The sequence below is a fragment of the Protopterus annectens genome, chromosome 7.part1 (genome assembly GCF_019279795.1).
Source record: "Protopterus annectens isolate FY-2018-M chromosome 7.part1, PAN1.0, whole genome shotgun sequence".
Taxonomy (NCBI): domain Eukaryota; kingdom Metazoa; phylum Chordata; order Ceratodontiformes; family Protopteridae; genus Protopterus; species Protopterus annectens.
The window spans coordinates 276,307,371-276,332,248 of record NC_056740.1 but is presented as its reverse complement, the minus strand read 5'-3'; the positions used below and the strand labels follow the sequence as shown (position 1 = coordinate 276,332,248).

General features: G+C 42.1%; 1 protein-coding gene across 1 annotated transcript in view; it reads left to right on the top strand.

Annotated features, from left to right (window-relative positions):
• Positions 1-24,878, top strand: part of LOC122807730 — a 583,588-nt gene that overhangs the window by 452,059 nt on the left and 106,651 nt on the right. The gene's annotated exons all lie outside the window — the stretch shown is intronic.

Below are 24,878 nucleotides of genomic sequence, written 5' to 3'. Positions count from 1 at the left end.
CTGAAGTACACAATTTGCATTCCTGTGCATCCATCAAGACATACTGTCCTTCCCAACAATACTGCTTATACACTAACACATATAGCTGGCCTTGGCATGTATCCCATGAATATTGTTATCCTTCCCCAGTATGCCGTTCTATATATTAGTTGTGTAGAGTCTATAATTTGTGAGCCGCCCAACTAAAGATGTTCTCTTCATTGACTTGATGCATTTGTTACATACTGGGGTGCATACTCGGCACTGCCATGAAGCCCCTAAGTAAACTCGGCCTTCTCCTCAAATTGCTGTACAAATACTGCTATGCAGAGCATATATTGCCATGCTGCTATGTTGAGTACCCTACTCTCATCCTGTCCACCCCCACCACCACCACCAGCAACAGCTGCTGTTGTGTAAATTTGCAGAAAACATACACTCAATCCAAGATTCAGAAATGGCCAGAAGATACACCACAGCTCTTATATAGTGAAAAAATTATCCAACAGAAATGTTAGCATTCTAGCTTACTGCCTTCTGTGAAAATTGTGTATACCAAGAAAACTCAGTATTTTAATCCTAGATATTAACATATATAGTCATTCTACCATCACAAATAATTAAAAACAAATGTATTTGAATGTTATTTCTACATAATTCTTTCCACAAATACATCCTCATACAAAATTACAGATAAAGGTACAGTTAAAGACAAAGATGTCCATTATAATTTCTGTTGTCTTCACAGGATACACATTTTGATGACACAAATGATGTTTAGTATAGAATAAAGCGTACTAATGGTTTTTCCACAGTATTCTGTACGTAACTAATAGAGCGGACTGCTTGTTATTGTTATCCATGTGCCAGTTAACTATCTTACGCACTGTTTGACCTTGTGCATTGTGGACCAAGTTAGTTGAACGTCGCAAATATTGTTGTGCGACATAATTTTAAGTGTTATCAGTTTTATGACTTAAACCTAGGGCTATCGCTTGGTATTTGAGCCAATAACTTTATATTGAATTGGAAAGCCGAATCATTTTGCATCTGTTGGCAACTAATCCTTTATGTATAAACTGTTCACATACTGTTTTTTGTTAAGGATTACAATGTGTTTATGTATGTAACATTGCACCTCACCTCTCACCTTATCTTCCTACTAATCTATCGACAAGCTTGCCTATCTTCTAACTGCTTGAACTTTGTGCTATGCTTATAGGCTTTAAAACTCTTGGGCTTTATACTTTTCTTCCTCAAGAACTCACCCTCTGCTCTTTTTATCTTCACCTTAGGTAGCCCTCACCAATTCATTACCGCGTGGCTCCCACTCAGCAGGCGGTGAGATCGAAGATCTATTACCACGGTGCGAACGCATAAAGCTGGTCCTACAATTACCTACACTATTGATATCCCCAAGGAACTAGGGTAATAAAATACCCTTGTTACATTTATTTGTAATTGAAAGTGTATAGCAGGCAGGCAACAAAACAGTATCGTGTTTCTTAACCTGGCAGCCCTTCTTTACTACTCCCTAACAACTGAATAGTACAAGCCCTCTAGCAGTACTAAAATCAGCCTTAAGTGTAAAATTATAGTAGAGCACAGCCTTTTTGTAACTTGCCAACTATTCACCAACCACTAGGTCTCAAAGAAGGAAACACTTCAACCTTAAAAAAGTAGCCTCCATACTCACACGCAGCAGGTCTTAAGACCCTGCAAACTCCTGACTGGTGAATCCCGGCTCGCCGCCTTCTCAGCCGGGCTTGCTCCGCCTCCCACCCTGCCGCCTAATCCCACCCGCCCCTGCTATCTCTACATTTATTCTAGTTAGAAACCCATCCCACTCAATCCTGAACCAATCATAGGCTCCCTCCAATTTACACCTCTCCTCCCACCATCCCATCCATCCACCAATATCTTAGCAGGTCTACCTTATCCCTCCCACTCCTTAAGCTATTTCATTTTTCAGAACAATGGGCAATCTAAAAAACTCTGCTATCCCAACTATACCTCTACTTTTACTTATCCTCTACTTCTCAACCAGATATGAAACCCTAACTCTCCAGGGTATTCATGTTCCCAATGGTCTCACCTCCTATTACTCAAATCCTCCCACTAATCTGATTTCTCCTTCTAACTTTACCACTACTACATTCTGTTATAAAGGTGTATATCTAACGCCATCACCCAAAAGTTACAACTACAAAATATAGCCTAAAGATAATATGCAAACTACTAAAATTGATTGATCATCTGAAAAATGCATTGCCAAGGATGGTGATATTCACCCCAACCCAGGCCCAACCACAAACCCAGACTATATTACCCTAACCCATCTCTAAGAACCTCTAGCTCTCTTCTCATCTTCCATCTAAATGTTAGAAGCATTAATAACAAAGTTCACAATCTACATGCGTTACTAGCCACTCATCTCCCAGACATTATGTGTCTAACTGAAACCTGGCTCAAACCTTCCACTAAGGATGAAGAGATTCTCCCACCTGGATATAATATGCTTAGGGTAGACCGAATGAATAAAAGGGAGGGGAATAGCTGTTATGTTTAGAAGCCCATTGAATATCATACTGAATTCCTTACAACCCCTAAGATCTCCAATAGTGAACTAATTTCCTGAAAATATGCATAAACAACCATAAAAGCATCAACCTCATTGTAGTTTACATCCCACCTGGTAATAACCAAGATACCCTGGAAATAACCTTATCTTGGCTAACTATGAACTACCCACAAGAAACAATTATACTGGGTGACTTTAACATAGACTGGGCCAAGTTCTCTGACCAGATGAATCCTCAGCCCATTAACTTACATGGCTTCTCCCAAACCATCACTTCTCCAACAAGACTTGGAAACTCTAATCAAAAAGACAGCACCATAGACTAGATTCTTACCAATAAAAATACACCAAACTATACCAGTGGGACCCTCCCAAACAACCTCAGTGACCACCTTGTCACTTTCATCATGAAACATAAAATCACCTGTACTAATCCTCCCATATATAGACATGTTAGAAATAAGAAAAAATTTCTTCCAAGACTATTCTTGGCTGAACTTAAATCCTGCAACTGGTCCATGTTAAAAACACTTCCCCTCGAGGAGAGTGTGTCATTCTTTAATGACACATTTCTAAACATACTTGAGTCTCATGCTCCTAACCGACTCATCAGATCAAAGGTCCGGATTGCACCTTGGCTTACCAAGGAAACTAAATTAAAAATTAAGCTTAGAAACCAAGCTTGGGACAAGTGGAGAACCACAAAAGCACCCCTAGACCGCATTAAATTTCAGGAGCTCAGAAATTCAACTAAGTCAGACATAACTCGGGATAAAAGAACTACTTTTGTCACCTCCAGGACAGACACCAGAATAACCCAAAGAAGTTTTGGGCAGGTTTCAATAAACTCCTTTATTCTGGGAAGTCTTCTACCCCAACCCCAGAGAAACTTATTGGTAAAGATCCTGTAGAAATAGCCAACACTTTCAACACTTTTTTCACTGAGACCGTCCAGTCACTAGCCAGTCAGCTACCTACTTCTTCCCCCTCCATTACTACTACTACTGCCAAAGACCCACCTTCCTTTAACCTCCAACCAATACCCACCTCCTATATCAGAACCCTATTGAAAAAACTCAAACCATCCACTCTATCGGCTGATCGTCTCCCAGCTGAATACCTACAAATAGCATCAGATGTTATAGCTACCCCATTTCTATCTTAATTAACAGGACTATTACGGAAGGCATAATCCCCTCTCTTTGGAAAATTTCCTATGTCATCCCTCTTCACAAGGGGGGTTCCTCCACAGAAACCTCTAACTATCGACCGATAGCAATACTGTCACCCATTGCAAAATTAATGGAAAGATGTGCTCACAAACAACTTCTACATTATCTCACACTAAATAATCTTTTGTCCAAAACCCAACATGGTTTCCGCCCCCATCATAGTACTACCACTGCTCTCCTTTCCTTTGTTGACACAATCAACAGCAACCGTAACAACAAACTAATTACTTCTGCTCTATTTCTTGATCTGTCAAAAGCCTTTGACATGGTCAGTCATCACCTCTTACTACAAACCCTTGAAAACCTACACCTTGATAAACCAGCCCTAAACTGGTTTAATGCTTACCTCTCTGGTAGACAACAGGCTGTCCAGTGGCAAAGTAAACTATCTCACTTACTACCTAACACAATAGGAGTTCCCCAAGGTTCCATACTTGGCCCCCTTCTTTTCTCTGTATTCATAAACGACCTCCATTCAGTCATGCCTAAAGCCACCTGTATTCAATATGCAGATGACTCTACGTTGATTTGCTCGGATCTCTCTCTCAGTAACCTCCAGAAAACCACCCAACACTGCTTTACTGAAGTTGAAAAATGGTTTACTGAACGGAAACTTATCCTAAACCGAAAAACTAACCTACTACTAATTCTCCCCACCTTAGCCTCTTCTTTAGGGCTATACCCTCCACTCCCTAACAATATGACCTTCCATGTTCAGTCCACTAATGGGACCATCATTGAGCCTGTCACCAACACCAAATTACTAGGTGTCACAATTGACCATAAGCTCAAATTTGATACTCACATCAGCCAAACTATAAAAACAGTTAACAAGAAACTTGGTTCCTTGTATAGAATTAAGAACTTTCTTACGCCCCATACTAAACTAACTATCGCATACTCACCTTATCTCCACCCTACTTTATGCCTCCAGTACTTTCCTTCCTTAAAAAAACTGAGCTCAACAAACTCTCTGTAGCTCACAACCACATTGCCAGATTCGTAACTGGTGAACCGTATCGTACTCACCATTGCCTTAACCTAAGAAAACTAGGCTGGTTAGAACTCCCCAATCTTCTTAAGTTTAACCAACTTAATGAAGCATTTAAAATGATCAAAGAACCAGAAAAACCCCCCTCATTGTCAAAACTTTTAACCCCCTATTCCAATCTAACTAGTCTTCGTTCCTCTCATAGTCTCATGGTACAAACAACTAAATCTAATAATTCAGGGGGCGATGCTCTCTATGCCAATTCCATAGGAAAACAATGGAATTCCCTACCAAATAACCTAAGACTAGCTACCTCTCTCAACCAATTCAAAACTAACCTTAAACTATTCCTTAGTTCTCATTGGTTATGTCCTTGCGCTAAACCAGACTAAATCTTTGATCACTGCCTTCCTTCTTGGCTGGCCCACTAACCTATTCCTTTTTTCCTATATATCCAGATCCTACCTTTTATACCTCTCATAATTTACTATCTTTTCTATTATTTGCATTCCTTCTAATTAGCCAATTTAATTGTATGTATACTTTGGCCTTACATGTTTTTGTCCTCCTACAAAATTGTATTTTATTATGAAACTCAATGTCTGTTTGATCATTGTGGAGCTTTTCTCCCCGGGCCTCTGCTGAAAATGGATTTATATCCAGTTGGATTAGCCCGGTAAACAAATGAAAAATAAAAATAAATAAATAATAAATTTGTACTTAAACTGCCAACTATAATCTTAATAGCAATGCATCTCCTATGGAAAATAAATAAAAATAAAATATTCAGTTGGATTCAATAAACGCACGGCAGAAATAGTGCTGTTCCTGCATGGAGTGAACCATGTCCATTTCCGCATAGCCTTAACAGCAGAGCACCTTGCATATTCACAAAGGAACACTACTGCTAAGCCTAAGCAGACATGAACACTACTGAGTGCAGGGGGAGTGTTTTAGTAGTGCCCACACATCCAACATGCCCCATGCACTCTGAAAGTGCCATATGGCACTTCTTACCTGCTTTCAGTGTCCGTGGACACTGAAAGCATGAAATTAATTAGGAGGCAATGGAGGGGTATGTGACAGGTACTGTCACACACCCCTGCATTGCTAAAGTGCTGTGCGGCACTTTGTAACTACTTTCAGTGTCCACGGACACTGAAAGCAGAAATTTCAACAGGAAGCAATGGAGGGGTGTGTGTGTGACAAGTACTGTTATACACCCCCTGCATTGTCAAAGTGCCATATGGCACTAGGGCCATACTTCTCAACTGTACAGATATTTGAAGAATGTCCAGACTGCATACCCATCAGAAAATCCATGCTAATGCAAAACTTGTTATTCTATCAACTTGTAAGTTTGTAAGAGCAATATTTAAAATGTTCCCTATGTTTGCCCATTCTACCATTGTTAATCTGCATTTGTCCAGATTTCTTGCTCTAAAAAGTTGAGAGGTATGACCATACCTCTGAACCTCTGAGAGGCAAAAATCTGGACAAAGCCTAAAATACATGTAATTAAAATTCATTCAGTATTTTTTTTTCGATCGAAGTAAAGTTTAAGTGTAGCTGAACAGGTTTGCGTGTCATGCCGCTGTGCTCAACATAGCTTAAACATCCCAAAGGAACTAAATAGAAGTTTACAGCTAAAATCCTCAATAACGAGATAGTTAGAGCTTCCGCTTTGTATAAAGCAGTTCACGGTTTGAGGACCAAGGCGGGCCATTCACCTTTACATGGGAAAGCATTATTAAAATCATTTTTGTTTATTAAATGAGGTTTTAAATAATATTTGTAAACTAGGGGAATGTAGCAGGTCCAAACGTCAAGTGTCAGTGTATAAAACAGTGTCCCATACAGTATAGTCACACCCCAAGATAATGTAATGAAATTACATAGGGGGATGTCATGTAAAGTAAATCATATACACTTAATAATATGTCAGTAATGATTAAGTCATAATTCTGATATTTTTTAAAATGAAAAGTGAGCAATGGTTAGCAGTGGTCATCTCTGCTTAGCCAGTTTAAGCACTGCTTAAACGTGAATACTAAGCAGCAGTCAGTGCAGCTAAGTGGATTTGCGCACTGTTAAAAAGTGCTCAGCATTTTTAAAATGATCCAATGACAGCAAAGGGTGGGAATATGGCCTTATTTAAACTGTGCAGGTGGGAATACAGCCAGAACCTGTTGTAGTTTGATCTCTGCAGGAACCATGGAAAACCATGATGACAGACTGTTGCAGAGCTACCAGGCTCACAGTATAAAGCAGAGAGCCCTGGGACTCCAGCACGGACCTTACCAGTGCCACTGGTATCCATCACTATGCTCACCTAAAGCAGAGGAAGGGGGTGGTCTTGTCCCAATAGATCCAAGATGCTTGGGACAACCATGCTCCAGCAGTTTCTAAGTATCACAGATATAGGTGTCCCAGATTCTAAACAGTAGATAAATGTTGTTTGTTTGAACTTAGCTGTCCCAGATTCTAGCCTGAGTATGTGATAGACAAGTATGCATAATGTTTGTTTCTCACTTCTACAGCCGCAGCGGAGAGGGCTAGTAACATTGAGGCTCATGCAGACTGACACAGATGCATCAACAGGCTGGTGAGTACAGATATATCTTGCAGTATATACTGGCATAAAGTAGAAGGAGTACATTGTTTACTGCCAGTAGGTTTAGTGTGTACTGTGTCTAATGAATAAATGACACATTTGTCAGACTAATATCAATCTACGGGATATCCAGTAATAAATGAGCCATTTCTCTGTAATAAAGATTTATACCACAAATTGTTGTGTTTACGGTGCTTTGTTGTGAATGTGAATAGGTTCTTCACAGCAAATATGGCTTTGACAGTATGCATTAACTGAGACTGTCCTGAGAACCAGCTGTTATACTAACCTGTAGATTGTGGAGTTGTAGAATAAGATATACATGAAATATGAAATATGTCCTGCACTAAGATCTAAACCCTGAATAGTAATGTGGAATATAAGATAGTGTGTCCCCTGCAACATTGCCATTTGTTAACCTTTGCTTCCCAGACTGTATTATGTAAAAGTAGTAATACACAATACACTAACTGGCATGCATGAATCCCAGGATTACAAGATTAGACTGTCTAACCAAGAGAGTATTAGGCAGAAATCAGTCATGCATAAGATAGCAGTTCCTCAGTAGCTCAGTGTGGTGTGATATGCTTTGTTGTTCCTTTTTGCACACCCAGACATAGTTCAAATCCCAGGAGTGGTAGTAAGACCAAGTAAGGGTTGGGAGGGGAGGGTGGGTGTTAATGTGTTTTCTTTAACAACACAAACAACACAAGAGTCTCTCTGGAGATAATTGGCTGGGGCTAGGGCAATGGCTGCAGGGGGCAGTTAGTTAGCTACTACTAACATATGAACCTATGAAAAAGATGTGTGCATATTTTCACTCAAGAAATCCTGAATATTTGTAGAAACAGTCAGGTAGTGTTAACAGATATTTCCTCCACAGGTCATACAGGTAAAAACATGTTTGTAGTAGCTGTATGAATGGTATACTTATACACTGTGTAAGACTGTTCCACTGTTCAACCCCATACCTGCAAATGACAGCAGGATAGTTACATACACCAAGCACTCTTCCCGATACATGTCTTTCAGGTGTCATGTTGTCATGGCTAGTGGTCACTGCTGGCAATAACCATGGACACAGATAGGAATCCATGTGGAGTTTGCTAGTAGCACACTCACACAGCATCAGTGCAGGGTACCCCTTCTTTGTCATATATGTAACCCTGACATGTACAAGTCCCCTCAAGTCACGAATCCAGATTTGTCACGGTTTGCCCCATACTATTCCAGGTTGACACTTTAACAGGTATGTATGTGTTACAGTAGCTAAGGGCCATAGGTAGATGTAAAGTGAGGGCAGACCTGTAGAGTATTGATCAGTACTGTTGTGAAAAATAGAAGCCTATACAGTTGTTAATTGACTTCTTTCTCTCCCCCCATCCCTATCTGCATCAATAATTATTATTCATATTCAACGGGTATATTTTTCTTAAAATCTAATGTTGGGACATGTGTTCTATTATTGTTCATATATTTAACTGGTTGTATATTAACATACCTTGTTCAAATATTATCATTGGTAGCTTGTTGCCGTCAATGTAACTGGCATGCTGTTATAATGCTTACTGTTGATCCATTTATGCATGTGTTCTCTTTGCTATGTAACTGTTTCAAATCTATTGTTTTGGGTTGACTGGAATACCCACAAATGCTGTTATAACTAATATTGAAATGCATTGTGCATGACTAACCAATAACTGTTGGAAATCCACAACAACATAGCACATTTGGGAAGGCCGATCCCATTGGATCCACCTGTCCTGCCCTATATGGCCATGGAACTGGGCTCCAACATGTCTGGGACCCATCCTGGAATGTCCTCCTTCGCAGACCCTGCCCCACCTTCAGGTGGAACCACCTCAGGGGATGGGGCCTGCTCCCCCCCAGTCATTGAGCACAGAGAGGAGCCAGTCATCCACCACCAGTTCCAGGGTATGGTGCACAGCATCATCTGCTCTGAGTTGGATGGATGGCTGAGCCATATGGAGGGCCACCTGGTGCACCTTGAGGGGCAGGCTGCCTATGTTGTCCAGCCCCCAGCACAGCAACCTTTTGGGCCGTGAAGGTGCAGTGGTGACTCTCCATAGGTGGGGATGTTAGTCCCACTGAATCCATTTGGGGGCTCATGGGCCTCTGATTCCCAACCATCCTCCCCGTCCAAGGTGTTTACCCCCAACATGTGTCATATACCACCCCTGTCTGCTGTCATATCTGTCTTGTCTGTCTCCCTACCCAACCTACCTCCCCAGAAGTACCTATAGTCCTTCCCCAACATCCCACTCTCACCTAAAGAAGGGGGCATCTGTTTCCCCCAAAAAAATATATCGCCCATACATAGCAGTCCATTTCGCACACGTGTCCACTGGACAAATGTAATTTAGTCCAAATGACTTGACAACATATTTCATGTTGTCCTCAGCCCTCTCTCTGGTGTTTGTGGGTCCAAATACATCTCCAAATTCTGTATAAATGCACAACTGTTGCTGTAGAAGAAATGTAAACAAAACAGACATAACCATGTCAAAAGAAACAAAGTTTATTGCTGCAAAGCTTTCAGGTTAAAATACCCTTCCTCAGTGCCATTCTATTACAATTAATTCACAATTTAAATAGGAGCATCATGAAACCACATGATGTCAGCCAGCCTATCATAAAATTCTAAAACCCATCCCCCAATTCACAAATACAAACTCAACTAGATCAATTAATACATTTAAATGCAACTAATACATGTCACAAACTAATGCATGACAAGTATCAATAATATTAAAATTATTAAAAATATCAAACTCATCAAAACATCACAAATGTTCCCTCTGCCTTTTTATTAATATAGGTTTTATACTAACTGTATTATTCAGACCTGGTTTGAAATCAACCTGTAACCTCACTATCCATTCATATTCTTTTATTTCTAAGATATTGTTAATATCCCACATCTATTTCCCAGTAAGGCAACATCTACTACCCTAAACTTAAAGTGAGATTACAGGCTGATTTCAAACCAGGTCTGAATGCATATGTCATGATATGTAAGGCTATGGAGTGCATCATCATGGACCTAATTAACAAGGATATAGGGAATCTCAAACTCTAGATCCCACTCAATTTGGTTTTGTGAAAGGTAGATCATGCCTGCTCAACCTGGTTGACTTCTTTGAGTCAGTCACCAGAGCTGTGGATAAAGGCAAGGCCATTCATACAGCCTACCTTGATCTGGCCAAGGCCTTTGATACCATTCACCACTCAGGAATTATTGATAAACTTACCAAACTAGGCATTTGCCCCTATATCACTAAATGGGTTGCAAATTGGCTCACAGATAGAACCCACAGTGTGAAAGTAGTGGACTCCAAGTCAGACTGCCAACCAATCATGAGTGGAGTCCCACAGGGATTGGTCTTGGGTGCTCTCCTGTTTGGCATCTACTTCTCAAAAGTCCAGGCCAACACGGATGGACTCTGGCTGACCAAGTTCGCAGATGACTGCAAGCTGGGAGCCATTATTAACTTCCCGAGTGATGTAGACCTCCTACAGAAAGGCCTCACTGAGATCAATGACTGGTGTCAAAACCATGGCCTTAAGCTTAATGCCAAAAAATGCATCATCTTCCCCTTTTGGAAAAACTCAGTTCCCACTAATTACCACATCGATGGGAGCCCACTGAACACTGAAGGCATTATAAGAGATCTGGGGACACAGGTTGACAGCAACCTCTCCTTCAGCCACCACATTGCCACTGTGGTCAGAAAGTCCTTCTATGTGGCACATCTCATTACCAAGGGTTTTGCATCCAGGAAGAAAGAGGTCATCATCTACCCCTACTCTTTCCTCATTAGGCTGATCATCGAGTATAATGCCCCATTTGGCATGTACCTCACTAGACACATGCAACAGCTTGAAGGGCCACAAAAGTACCTCATGAAGTGGATCCTAGGTCTTAAACACATGTCCTATATGGACAGACTCAAAAACTCCAGCTATTCTCTGTCTTATATCATCTACTAAGAGGCGATCTTTGCTTGACTTACAAAGCCATGTCTGACCCAGCTCTGTTAGAAATGCTACATCTAAAGAAATCCTAATCCATCCACACCACATGCTCCAGTGACTTCAACCTCATTACCACAATCAACAAAACATGCTGGAGTGACAGCTTCTTAACCCAGAGACTGCCCATGCTCTGGAATAGACTTCCCATACATGTCAAGCAGAGCATTTCACTGGCCTTCTTCAAGAGAAATCTTGATGAGTGGATGAGAAATAGAAAGTTCACCCCGGGGATCACTCCAGTGGCTATACTTAATAGAGTCACTGGGAACTAATGTTGGAAAGCACGATAACAAGGGTCTTCTATGGGCTAGGCTTGTAAAGGCTCCAAGGCCATTAGCCTAGTACACACCTATGAACATATCTTAAATAATTGAGTAGATAAGCTGATAAGGTTGCTGCAGTAACACCATCTGTTCTAACATATATTGACTAAAATAGCACAAGTCTGAGACTCAATTGCTCATCATTATTTAGTGATTCTAATCCTTACATTGTCCCACTGATTTGTCAGAAATACACAGCAGTTATGGGGACCGGACCAAAGATATGGGCCAGACAACTGGACATCATACGAATACCAGGATAGTTGAAAGCTATGAGTGCAGTCATGTAACATTAGGGAAAATACACTGAGCTGACAAATATGTCACCAACCCCTATATATGAAAGTCAGTGCAGCTGGGGTGCTTGAGGTGTATGGGGACATGTCTCTGTCTGCCCATACAAACGTATACTGCTGATACATAACATGTCTGGGATTCTGCAACATCAATGGGATGATATCAGGAATGAAGGCACTAAATAATGATATACCATACCTCTTAGTGCATGACATCTGGACAAAGCCTGACATAACTGAGGTACAGAGGCCCAAAAACAGGGGCATAATTAAAATATTGCTGTTATAAACTGAAAAAGTTCCTGGTGTAACAGGGTTTGTTGTAACATAACTTTTCTGAACGATATGAAGTCAGAAACACAAATGGATGTCAGCATTTACTGACTGCAATCCCCAGAGAATCCTACTGATTTGCCTAGGACAGGAACTGTCTGAGGAACAGACCAAACATAAGAGGCAAGCCTCTGGGGGTTCTGCAGATAGCCATACAGTTGAGAGTTATGTGCTATACATAACACTGTCAGACTTGAAATCATGCAGAAAATGGATGTCCAGGCAAACCCTGTTAAACTAGCATTATTCCAAATGCATAACAGCAATACTTACATTCTGTCCCTAAGTCTGGAACCTCCTCCCCAATTTTTTTGGGCTGTCTCCACATTTCATGTTCTAAGAGGTATTTCCACCTACTCTTTGTGGTGCGGTAGCTCACACACCTCCGTGATGTTCTCCTCACAGGCAAGGAAAAGGGCCAACGCCCACATTAATTACTTAATTATAGGAGTGCGTTGCCATGCCATTGGCTATTGGAATAACAACACAGCTGTTCTGGATGCAATTAGCAAGTGGGGGACACCAATTGGTGTACAGGCCATCACTTCCTCATGAGCATTACGTACAAAAGGCAAGATGCTGCCTATGCAAACCAGGTGTTTTCCTATAAGACACAGAGGTAACACACAGTGGAAGCAAGAAGCATAAGAATACTTGAAAAAAACAGGTATGTCTAACAAGTAAGCATATAATGGAATGCAGAAGGGAGTATGCAAAAATGAGAAATAGGAAGTTAAACAATATGTCTCAACAAGACGTGCTGTACTGATATATTGCTGTTCAGTAACTATGGCCATCACATCTGGCTCTGTTTGCAGTGACATAGGTCACAGCTCTGGCCCCTGAGTCACTCCAGGAAAGCTCAGCTCATATATGACTACCACTGGAGTGTCTGTTGCACAATACTGACTCTGATACTGCCAGACCAGCTGCTGGGATGTTGTAAATATCCAATGTCACTTGTGAATACCACTATGATACATTACAAATCTAAGACACCTATATTGGGTATGTGCTTAGTAAACAGCTGTCACAGAGGTGTGTGTTGAACTTCATGTGATATACTGAGCTCATACCACTCAACTGTCCAGTGTTCTGCACACTGACCACATGTATGCCTCCTATTTGTAGTCATTTTCTCATAGAGTTGTGTTATGTCTGGCAAATCACTGGCAAATCTGAGAAGACTGACATCAGAACATAATATAATACATATGAATGTTGGATGTCATATCCTCCAGTGTATGTCTGTGAATGCAAAGCCTACTGTGCTATCAACTGACTTAAGCAAGTTACAGCAATATTAATATAGTATCACCATATGTGGGCCAGTGCCCCCCATTAATGTGTGCCAGTATCCAAATGATCTGCTCCAACAGATTGAGAGGTATGACTGAGCAGCAAGAGTCTTAACACAGTGTGCCAAACTGACATAGGACAGGAATGTATATCAGGTATTACCTGTGCACATGTATGTATTAGTAGGTGTAGCTGGAAGCCTCAAAACAACAGGCATGATTTGCAAAACGTCAGGTAGAAAAGTTTTACATGTTGTATATGTATGTAACCTTTGTATCAGTGCATCAAACAGACATAAATGTCTACAGCTACAGGTCATTGCATTGCCTTGACACAGAAATGAGTAAGTGAATAAGCATGATTACCAGGTTGGAATTGGAGAAGTGTCCAACTGTGTTATGAATCCGTGTCCATGCCTAAATCAAACATCTATATGAGCACCTACATGCCTGTATGGACTCAGCAATACCTAACTCGTAAAGCCCACCTCCACCAAGGTAGAGTAATCCCCTTTGGTGGACAGCAGCAATACACAAACCACATAATAGGTCAATATATTGGCTGTACAGAGCCAAGTAGGAGCAGGCACCAAATTGGAAGCATTTTCACCTTTGTCTGAACAAGCATATAAGGTCACAGGTGAATCACTCTAAGGCTAACTATGAGTACAAATCTGACACACCCAACAAGGCCAGTCACAAGGCCTCTTCACATATGTCTCCAATTTCAGATGCAACAACCCAACCCACCCTGTATTGGTGGTCAATCACACCACATACACACATGCCCTAGCTATAGGCAACCTGTGGCAGACAGCACTCACCCCCTCCCCATCATTAGGGAGCAGGTCTGTAATGCCTAGTCAAAGTCAACAAAAGTAAGTCTCCATGGGACCTGATAACATCCCTGTCTGCATCCTACATGAACTCAGGCATGTGCTTTCAGCTCCATTACACACTGTAGTAAAACAAAGCCTGAGCACCAGCAACATCCCATCAGCATGGAAGATGGCCACTGTCATCCCTCTACACAAATGTGAATGATGAATGGAGGATTATGCAAATTAATGGCCCTCATTGGGGGGAACATGACAGCAGGACCAGGAGTGCAATGCAAGCTTACACTGTGCTGCTAGATGACAGGGGTATGATGTGGTCGGAAGTGGTGGATAGTGCTAGTCAATGTTGATGTGCAGGTTCTGTAAATAATGTTGACCAATGTTTGAGGTCCTTTAACATCTTTCCCTGTTTATGTCTTCCAGTTGGAATGCAGCGCAGTCAAAACCCACATACAGTGACGCCAAGACCATGGCAATAATTGAAACAATCAGCCAGCACTGTGGGGTCATGTTTGGCTGTAGCCGACAGTAGTTGCGGGAGCAGACTGCCCTGTGGGAAGACCTAGTAACCAGGGTAAACACCATTGGTCAGCATGACTGAACCTATGAACAGGTCAGACACAGGGCAACTGACCTCATGCACCATACCTGGCGAAGGGCTGCCAGGGACTGTTTAGCCACAGGTGGGGGTCCTACTACACAGGCCTGACTGACACCTAATGAGGAGCACCTTGCCAACCTTGAGGCAGCCACCACACAACATCAACTGCAACACACCCACATCATGGAGGTGGGTGGCACCCAGACAACAGGCAAGGAGCATCCAGGTAAAGCCCCAGTGGATATCAATTAACTACTGTAGCAGCCATAATGGCATCCGTAGAATATCAAGACACATATGTCAGGTCACACTGTATTTGTGGGTGGGGTTTTGTAAAGCACAGAAGTGCACATCTATGGTGAATGACAGCAAACTGTGTAGTATCACAGCTTGTACTGCACATGTACAGTACAAGCTGTGTAGTATCACACCTTGTACTGTACATGTGCAAAAATGCAGCATTCATCTTGTACCAATGCCATATGTGAGTCTGTTGACAATACCTCTCTCCCACAGCTACATAGGTCCCTCTGCTCTGGATGTGAAACAGTAAGTATGGAGATGTCCTTTTGTGGCTCACCAATACATTAAGTATGTTAAGGGCATGAATTCTACCATGCACACAACTGTTAATCTTTGCCATATTGTGATATGTGCAAGTTCACTTGTGGTGGGGTTCACTGCATTGTGTCACAGTGGTCATCACAGGGGCCTATTTGCAGGAGATGTAACATTTCTGTAGCATATCTCTCAACTGGCAGTGCAAGGAATAGGGATATATTTTAATTATTACTGTTATAAGCTTAGAAAGCTGCTAGAGTAACAGGATTTGTTTTAACATAAAATCACTGAAGGATTTGAAGTCTGAAACTCAAATGTATGTCATTATTTGGTGACAACAATCCTCAGATCATCCCAGTAATTTGTCAGAATAACTGGCTTTCATGAGGTACAGACCAGAAATATGAGCAAAACACCTGGACATTCTGCGGAAATCTGTACAGTTGAGAGGTAAGTTCTGTAGGAGTCGCCACTGTGCTATACCAGTGAACAGCAATAATCATGAGGTGCAGTGTGTACTAGGTAAAAGCCCATCACCTACTAACACTACTCACATATCCCAGAGGTGTATATTAGTACTAACATTAAGTGGAAATGGCTGCACTTCATGATGTTGAGGACCTGTCCAGAATGTGTGGTCTGGCTGTGTGTCATGCATGCTACCAGTCAGATATTGTGAGGTCTGTTTAATGCCTTTGTGCCACCTCACCTGTATGCGTGTGTGTGCATGTGTGTGTGTGTGTGTGTGTGTGCATGTGTGTGTGTGTGTGTGTGAACTAGCAAACCTTATAGTGCAGGTATTAGTTTACATATGTTGTCTTCCCCTCACAGGTGGACATGGGGGTCAGGGTCCCTCCCGCCCAGAACCTGATGTCTGTGTCTCTGCAGACTCTGACAATGATGGTTGTCATAGTGAGGCACAGGTGGAGTTGTCAGGGGATGAAGCTGTGCCATCAGTTGGCATACCACTGCCGACCACATTCTCCCCGCACACAGTCACAATGCTCACACATGTCCAGTCCCCAGCAGCCACAGGTAATGGACAGTTGGTGAGTGGTGCATGGGTTAGGCTAGTGTGGTGACTATGTCAAGTGTGACTTTAGACACCAGCCATAGCCAGACAGCAGGCGAGGTCCCACAGAGGTGGATGGACAGGTGTGCTCAAAGGAGGACTGCTGCCTGTCAAGCTCCTGCTGCAAATGTCACAGCAGGTGTCACCAGATGCATGTTTCAGACCATCAGGGAGGCACAGGCATGAACTGAATGTAACACCAGACAGATACTCAGGGTCATGGATGCAACTCTTCCTGCCATGCCTGATGACCTCCATGACCTTGCTGAGGCCACACATCATTATGCTGAGGTCATGGATAGACAGTGGGGTGAGACATTGGCAATCCTCAACTCTGGAATGTCTGTGCTGGAGCTTGTGGTGGGAGATGGGTGTTGACCACATGGACATAGGTCAGTACCAACATCAGCTGAGGGTCCACGGGGCCATGCAGATTCACACTCCTGTAGTGGCAGTACCACCAGTACTACCGAAGGGGGGTGCTGTCCACACCACAGTGGAGCAGGCCATGGGCATGTGGTCCTGGCTGGTCCCATCAGGGACACGGATGCAGCAGACAGCAGTCACCATCAGGGAGTAGTACTGCATCTGGCCTTGGGCCTGCTGGTGTCAGTGAGACCTTTGGCAGGACCAGTTCCCATGTCTGTGGCTGGAGATGGTGAACTGTACACTCTGCCATGTATGGTCTACAGTGTCCAATATACCCCTGCGTAGGACAGCCACATGGTGTGACTGTGTGCATACAAACACACACACATCTCAGTCAAAGGCATGTCACCATCTGAAACACACAGCACCTCTGCACAGCCCATTTCAAGAACACCCCTCCAAACACACACATTATGTCAACCGTATGGACCAACCTAGGCCTCTGGCAAAACCACACCACATCCTGTGCATATGATGATACCTGTGCCACACCCCTGCCATCCATACCATCGATATAGGGTCATTATAATATTGGTCTGATGCACAGGGTGAATATAGTACAGTGTAGCTATGTAATGCTGTGTAAGGTGCTGTCTGCTGGCATTTGTTATAGGTATGCATCAAAGTATATGTATCTTTTTAGCCATGATGCATTATTGGTGTTAGTACCACTGACTGAATGTATTCTCACATGCTGTATTATGTGTGTGTTCCAGGTGTCTGTGTGTCTGCATTACCAATGAGGAGTATGGCAGAGTGGAAACACATCAACCATTTCATAGCCAAGGTACAGCTGTATATGTACATGTTTACCAGGTGTGTATGCATGCAACAGTGTGTGAGGGACACTATTGGCAGACAGTGTGGCCTTGCATACATATCCCTTGTCACAGCTGGCTAGCTTTCATACATGTCACCTCAGTGTTCTGTAGTACCACAGGCTCATACATACAGAGAAGGTTACATGAGTACTGGCACTAGGTCCCTAACAAGCCTAGCCATCACTTTAATCCTGACAGATTCAACCATCTTGCAGGCACACACAAGTCACAGGGTCTTCTCATGTCTACATATTGCACACACATAGGCAACACACAATGTGTGTACGACATTATCAGTTGTGGAGTGTGGGACACAAGTTGTGATAATGTGACAGTTGGCAGCACATAGCATGCCCACAGCAAGTGCAACACACAGGACATTCTCTGGTATGCTAGTATGACACCTTCTTTGTGTGACATTACCTTTGCTTACAGTATTTCTCATGACATTAAAGTGCTTCTGATATGCAATCACTTCTCTATGCAATCAGTACAGAAGTGTATGACATGTTTCTTGTTCTACAGTTCTGGGACCTCTTTTAACTGTTGCAGTTGTTATCACAGGCTACACCTTGCCAAACATGGACTGCAACCTGCAGGGCGGTTCAGACATACCTCTCCTCTGTACAGTCTACACTGACTTTCCTGATACATGCCACATATCAGTGGTCCATTTCCTCATAAACATGTGTATGTCTGGCAAATCTTTGCCAAACCATTGCAGGCTGGAGTCATAACATAATGGCACACATTATGAGTTGCACACATCATAACCTTTAGACCATCTATGCTAATGCAAACCCTGTTATGCTATCACTGTTATATGTTTGTAGGAGCAATATTTGACAGTTGTCCCTATTATGTGACCTTTGACACAGCATTATATATGGCTTTGTAAACATTCCTTGCTCTAACAGCTTGGGAGGTATGGGTAAAGATGGTGGCCATACCTCTGACCTCTGTATATGTGTGCAGATTGTCCTGATCTCTGACACATGATTTATTTACATCAGTTGTGAACATGTGACTTTCTGGCCAACATCTGGTATAATCATTACAGACTGACATTGTAGATTAATGACAGCTATTGTCATGTAACAACACATACCCTTTGGAAGGTGCATTCCATTGCATGACCTGTTCTGCTATCTATTTTCCATGTGTGTCACAGCAATATGTGATGGGTGTGCCCAATGTTTGCAGTTTGCCCCAACTTCCCAAATTGCTTTCACCTGATATCTGTCTGTGAGTGGTTGGGAGGTATGTTGGTGGCCATAACACAGGTAGACTGCTGCAAGGTGATGTGATACAGTGATACAGTAACAGACTGTCTATCAGCATGATGTGTCAGACAGGTATGAGGTCTGCTGCTGCCATGTCTGTCACTACAGTGACTGTGACATTTTGGCAATGTGTCTCATAAATGCCCATTGTTAGGGGACACAGAAAACATATTGGTTGAAAACATCTGGATAGTCCATATACATATGTACAGACGGCTGGTATGGCCTGTACAGTTTAGCATGGTGCATGTACAACAGATGCCATTAACTGGCTGTGTAAAGTAATGCCATGTTCAGAGAGCCAACAGGCCTTAAAATGGTATAACCAACACACAGGGAATATGCTTCTCACACATACACACACAGTACTATAGTTGCCAGTATTGAGATTAGAACACCTGCCTATTTAATTACCTGCACTGCAGTATTGCACAGTTATTGCATGCACCACAGAGCTTATAGGGCTTCTGAGTGTATACAGGTACTTCTATGGTGGAAGACATCATCAGCCCTTATAAAGTGGACAATGGTAAGTGTACTGGGTGGAACACACCTCAAAATGGTAAAACCCACACCCCAGAGGATATGGACTCACCCAAACACACACACATACACAGTGGATACTGTTTTCAAGCACGCACACACACACACACACACACACACACACACACACACACACACACACACACACACACACACACACAGTCTCCAGTGTTGAGTAGAGAACCCCTACCTATCTAGTTATTGGTACTACAGTGTTATGCAGTTATCGCATGTGCCATGCAGCTTATAGGGTTGAAGAGTGTCCCAGGGGTCTCCTAAGGTGAATAACATCACCAGCCCTTGTAAAGTATGGCAATGGGCAGTGTACTAGGAGGGTAAGGCCACAAAATACAGTATCCTACAAATATACACACTTAAACACACACACACACACACACACACACACACACACACACACACACACACACGCACACTCACACACGCACACACACACACACACACACACACACACACACACACACACACACACACACACACACACACTCACATCTGCCAGGACTGAGTTTAGAACCCCTACCTATCTAGTTATTGGTACTACAGTGTTATGCAGTTATCACATGCACAATGGAGCTTATAGGGTGGAGAGTGTCCCAAGGTACCTGTAAAGTGAACAATATCACCAGCCCTTGTAAAGTATGGCAATATGAGGTGTACTGGGTGGGACAGGCCTCAGAATACTTATACACACATGTATAAATGCACACATTTGCCAGAGCTGAGATTATAACCCCTGACTATCTTGTTATTTATTCCATACTGTTACATAGTCACAGAGCTTAGAGAGATGAAGAATGTCTATAGTTACGTCTAAGGTGGATGACATCAGTGGGCCTTGTAAAGTGGCAAATGGGATGTGTACTGGATGGAACAACCCTAAAACTTGTAAAACCCACCCCCCAGTGGATATGGTTTTCACCCAAACACACACACAGAGGATGCTGTTCACACACACACACACACACACACACACACACACACACACACACACACACACACACACACACACACACACACACACACACACACACACACACACACACACACACAGAGTTGCCAGTATTGAGTTTATAACCCTTAACACACACAGTTGCCAGTATTGAGTTTAGAACCCCTACCTATCTAGTTCTTGGTACTAGTTATGCAGTTATCACGTATTCCACAGAACTTATAGGGTGAAGAGTGTCCCTAGGTGCCTGTAAAGTGAATAACATCAACAGCCCTTGTAAGGTATGGCATTGGGAGATGTACTGGGTGAGACAGGTCTCAAAATACTTTAACCTACATGTATACATGCTTACAAACACTTACAGTGGATATAAAAAGTGTACGCACCCCTGTTAAAATGCCAGGTTTCTGTGATATAAAAAAATTAGACCACAATAAATCATTTCAAAACATTTCCCACCATTAATGTGACCTATAGCCTGTATAATTCAATTGAAAAACAAACAAATCTGTTAGGGGAAAAAAATATAAAAAATAAAAAATGTATGATAAGCTGGTTGCATGAGAAAACACACCCTTAAACTAATACTTTGTTGAAGCACCTTTTGCTTTAATTACAGCATTCAGTCTTCTTGGGTACACACCTGCCATCAATTAAAGAGACTCTGATTAACCCCAAATAAAGTTCAACTGTCCTAGTAAGATTTTCCTGACATTTACTCAGTTGCCTGCTACAGAAAAAACTATGGCTCACAGAGAGCTTACAAAGCATCAAAGGGATCTCATTGTTGAACAGTATCAGTCAGGAGAAGGGTACAAAAAATTTCCACAACATTGGCTATACCATGGAATACAGTGAAGACAGTCATGAAAAAGTGGAGAAAATATGGGACAACAGTGATGTTGCAAAGATCTGGATGCCCCCCCCCAAAACTGATGAAAAGACAAGATGAAAACTGGTCAGGGGGGCTGCCAAGGGACCTACAGCAACAATAAAGGAGCTGCAGGAATTTCTGGCAAGTACTGGTTGTGTACTACATGTGACAACAATCTCCTGTATTCTCCATATGTCTGGGTTATGGGGTAGGGTTGCAAGATGGAAGCCTTTTCTTACACAGAAAAACATCCAGGCCTAGCTAAAATTTGCAAAACAATATATCAAGTCTCCAAAAAGCATGTGGGAAAATGTGTTATGGTCTGATGAGACCAAGGTTGAACTTTTTGGCCACAATTCCAAAAGGTATGTTTGGTGCAAAAACAACACTTCACATAACCAAAAGAACACCATACCCACAGTGAAGCATGGTGGTAGCAGTCTCATGCTTTGGGGTTTTTCTTTAGCTGGAACTAGGGATTTAGTCAATGTAGAGGGGAATTATGAACAGTTCCACATACCAGTCACATTTGGACCAAAACCTTTAGGCATCGGCTGGAAAGCTGAAGATGAAGAGGAATTTCCCCTTTCAACATGACAATGACCCCAAGCATACATCCAAATCAACAAAATAATGGCTTAACCAGAATAAAATTAAAGTTTTGGAATGGCCCAGCCAGAGCCCAGACCTAAATCCAAAAGAAAGTCTGAGGGGTGACCTGAAGAGGGCTGTGCACAAGAGATGCCCTTGCAATCTGACAGATTTGGAGTGCTTTTGCAAGGAAGAGTGGGCAAATATTGCCAAGTCAAGATGTGCCAAGCTGATAGACTCATACCCAATAAAACTGAATGCTGTAATTAAATCAAAAAGTACTTCAACAAAGTATTAGTTTAAGGGTGTGCACACCTATGTAACCAGCTTATTGTACTTTTTAATTTTTTTAATTTTTTCCCCTTACAAATTTGTTTGTTTTTCAATTGGATTGCACAGGTTATAGGTCACATTAAAGGTGAGAAAAGTTTTGAAATTATTTATTGTGGTCTAATTTTTTTATAAACCTGGCATTTTAACAGGAGTGTGTGCACTTTTTATATCCGTTGTATACACACACAGGTCTACTTCATAACACTGAAAATTTATAAAGTTGAATTTCATGACATTGAGACCAAAACATCTAAATCCCAAAACACTGAAAACCTAAAACATTGAAAACTCAGAACAGTGAAAGTGTACATCATAACATTGAAAACTACCAATGCATATGTAAATAAAATCATTTCCACCTACAGCAACATGTAACTAACAAACACACTTTCTACTATGTTTCTGCAGGGGGGCAATCCCCCTGCACCCCCATTTGGGGCTGTTACCCCCCCACACCCCACCGTAAATTAAATATACCGACTCCAAGATCTCACTACAGTGGGAAAAAGTTAATTTCCTAACCTCACCCACATGGGGGTTGCAGGGGAGCTTGCCCCCCTGCAGAAATGTAGTAGAAAGTGTGTTTGTTAGTTAGTTGTTGTTGTAGGTGGAGAAGGGTAAATGACATCAGCAGATCTTGTAAAATGGGAATGGGGGCGTGTACTGAATAGGAAAACCTACAAAAAAACCTAATGCACAACAACACATGATGATGTGACACACAAACCTACCTCGACACTACAGCCCTACCTCAGTGCTATTACATCACACATCTCCACATTCACAGCAAGTTATAGCAACTATTACACAACTGACTCAACAACAGGACATCCTCTATGCCTTTCTATCCCTCACTATCTATCCCTGCCTCTGTGTCTCTCCTGTGTCTCTGTCTCTGTGTCTCTCTTGTTTTTGTCTGTTTCATGTCTGTGTGTGTATGCTTGAAATATTGTGTCATATGTTGCCCATACATATGTCTGTGTGATGCATGCAATGCACAGATATATCATATATCACATACCTACCTACAGCTAGCTCTGAGGGGTCCCTGTCTTGTGTGGTGTGGGTAGTGTCAGGTGGGTGTCACAGCTGTCTGTATGGAAGGACATATTAGCACAATACATATATATGATGTGATGATTTTACACAAGGCTGCCATTCTTAAAAGTGTAACATTAACAGTATAACCTTCTATTATATGAGTGGAGTGGGGACTCCATTCCAGGATAGTGCACGTCCAGTCCAGGGTTTGCTAGATAGGGAAATAGCCTGCCAAAATGGGGGGGACAATATCCAAACATAGGATGATACTGTACATATAGATCATCACAGTGATTTACCAGATGATGTTAGGATGTAAACAATAGACCAATGTTATGAGCCAAACAATAGACACAGCCAGTTACAGCAGCCAGTTAGGTGTGTCTACTTGTAATTGACTGATGCAACTGGTGATGGTCCAGCTTACACTGCTGGGGTTCTCCCTGGGGTTCTCCTGCTTGTGTGGTATTCTTCTTCAAGGTCATAGTGTGGGTATATCTCAGTTCTCAGCTGTTTTCTTTTTGCAGCTTGATGTCTGTTTTTTTTTGCCATTTGTCATTCACTTGTAGTTTTTGGCAAGTTAGTGGTAAATAATTATTAACTGAAGTTGGTGGTAAAATATTATTGACAGTGTTTTGTGTTTCATAACTTTCTGCCAACCTGACAAACATGTAGCTGTGGATCTTCTCCTTATGCCTGGTGGGTGTGGCACATCTGTGTGTCTCACAGTGGAGTCTATGAGTAATATATATATAGTATGGTAAGGCCTTAGTGCTTGTTTGCAAGACCCTGGTGTGTGGAGTATGAATGGTCTGTGGTGTATAGGTTTGTGGAGTTCTCGTGTGTTTTTGCCTCTGAGGTGTTCATTTTTTGTTTTTGTTTTATTGTGTTGCAGATGATGTCTGTGTGGTATGTGTTGTGTATTTGCAGGTGATGTTTACTGACTCCATACACTGCAGGGCACCTATGTTACTGCACAATTTGTTCTGGTGTGCACATTCTCATTCCATGCAGCCCAGTTCCTTCCCCTCATATGTGTTGTCTCTTTTTCCTTCTGTAGGTCAGTCACAGACTTTGGCTATCGCTACATGTCACACAATCACACAGACTTCACACAGAGTGTACCCATTCCATTTAGCAGGTATGGGTTGTCGTCACTGCACTAGTATCTCTGGTCCCTAGATGGGTTGCTTGTGTATGCTATGTATGCTACAGGCTAC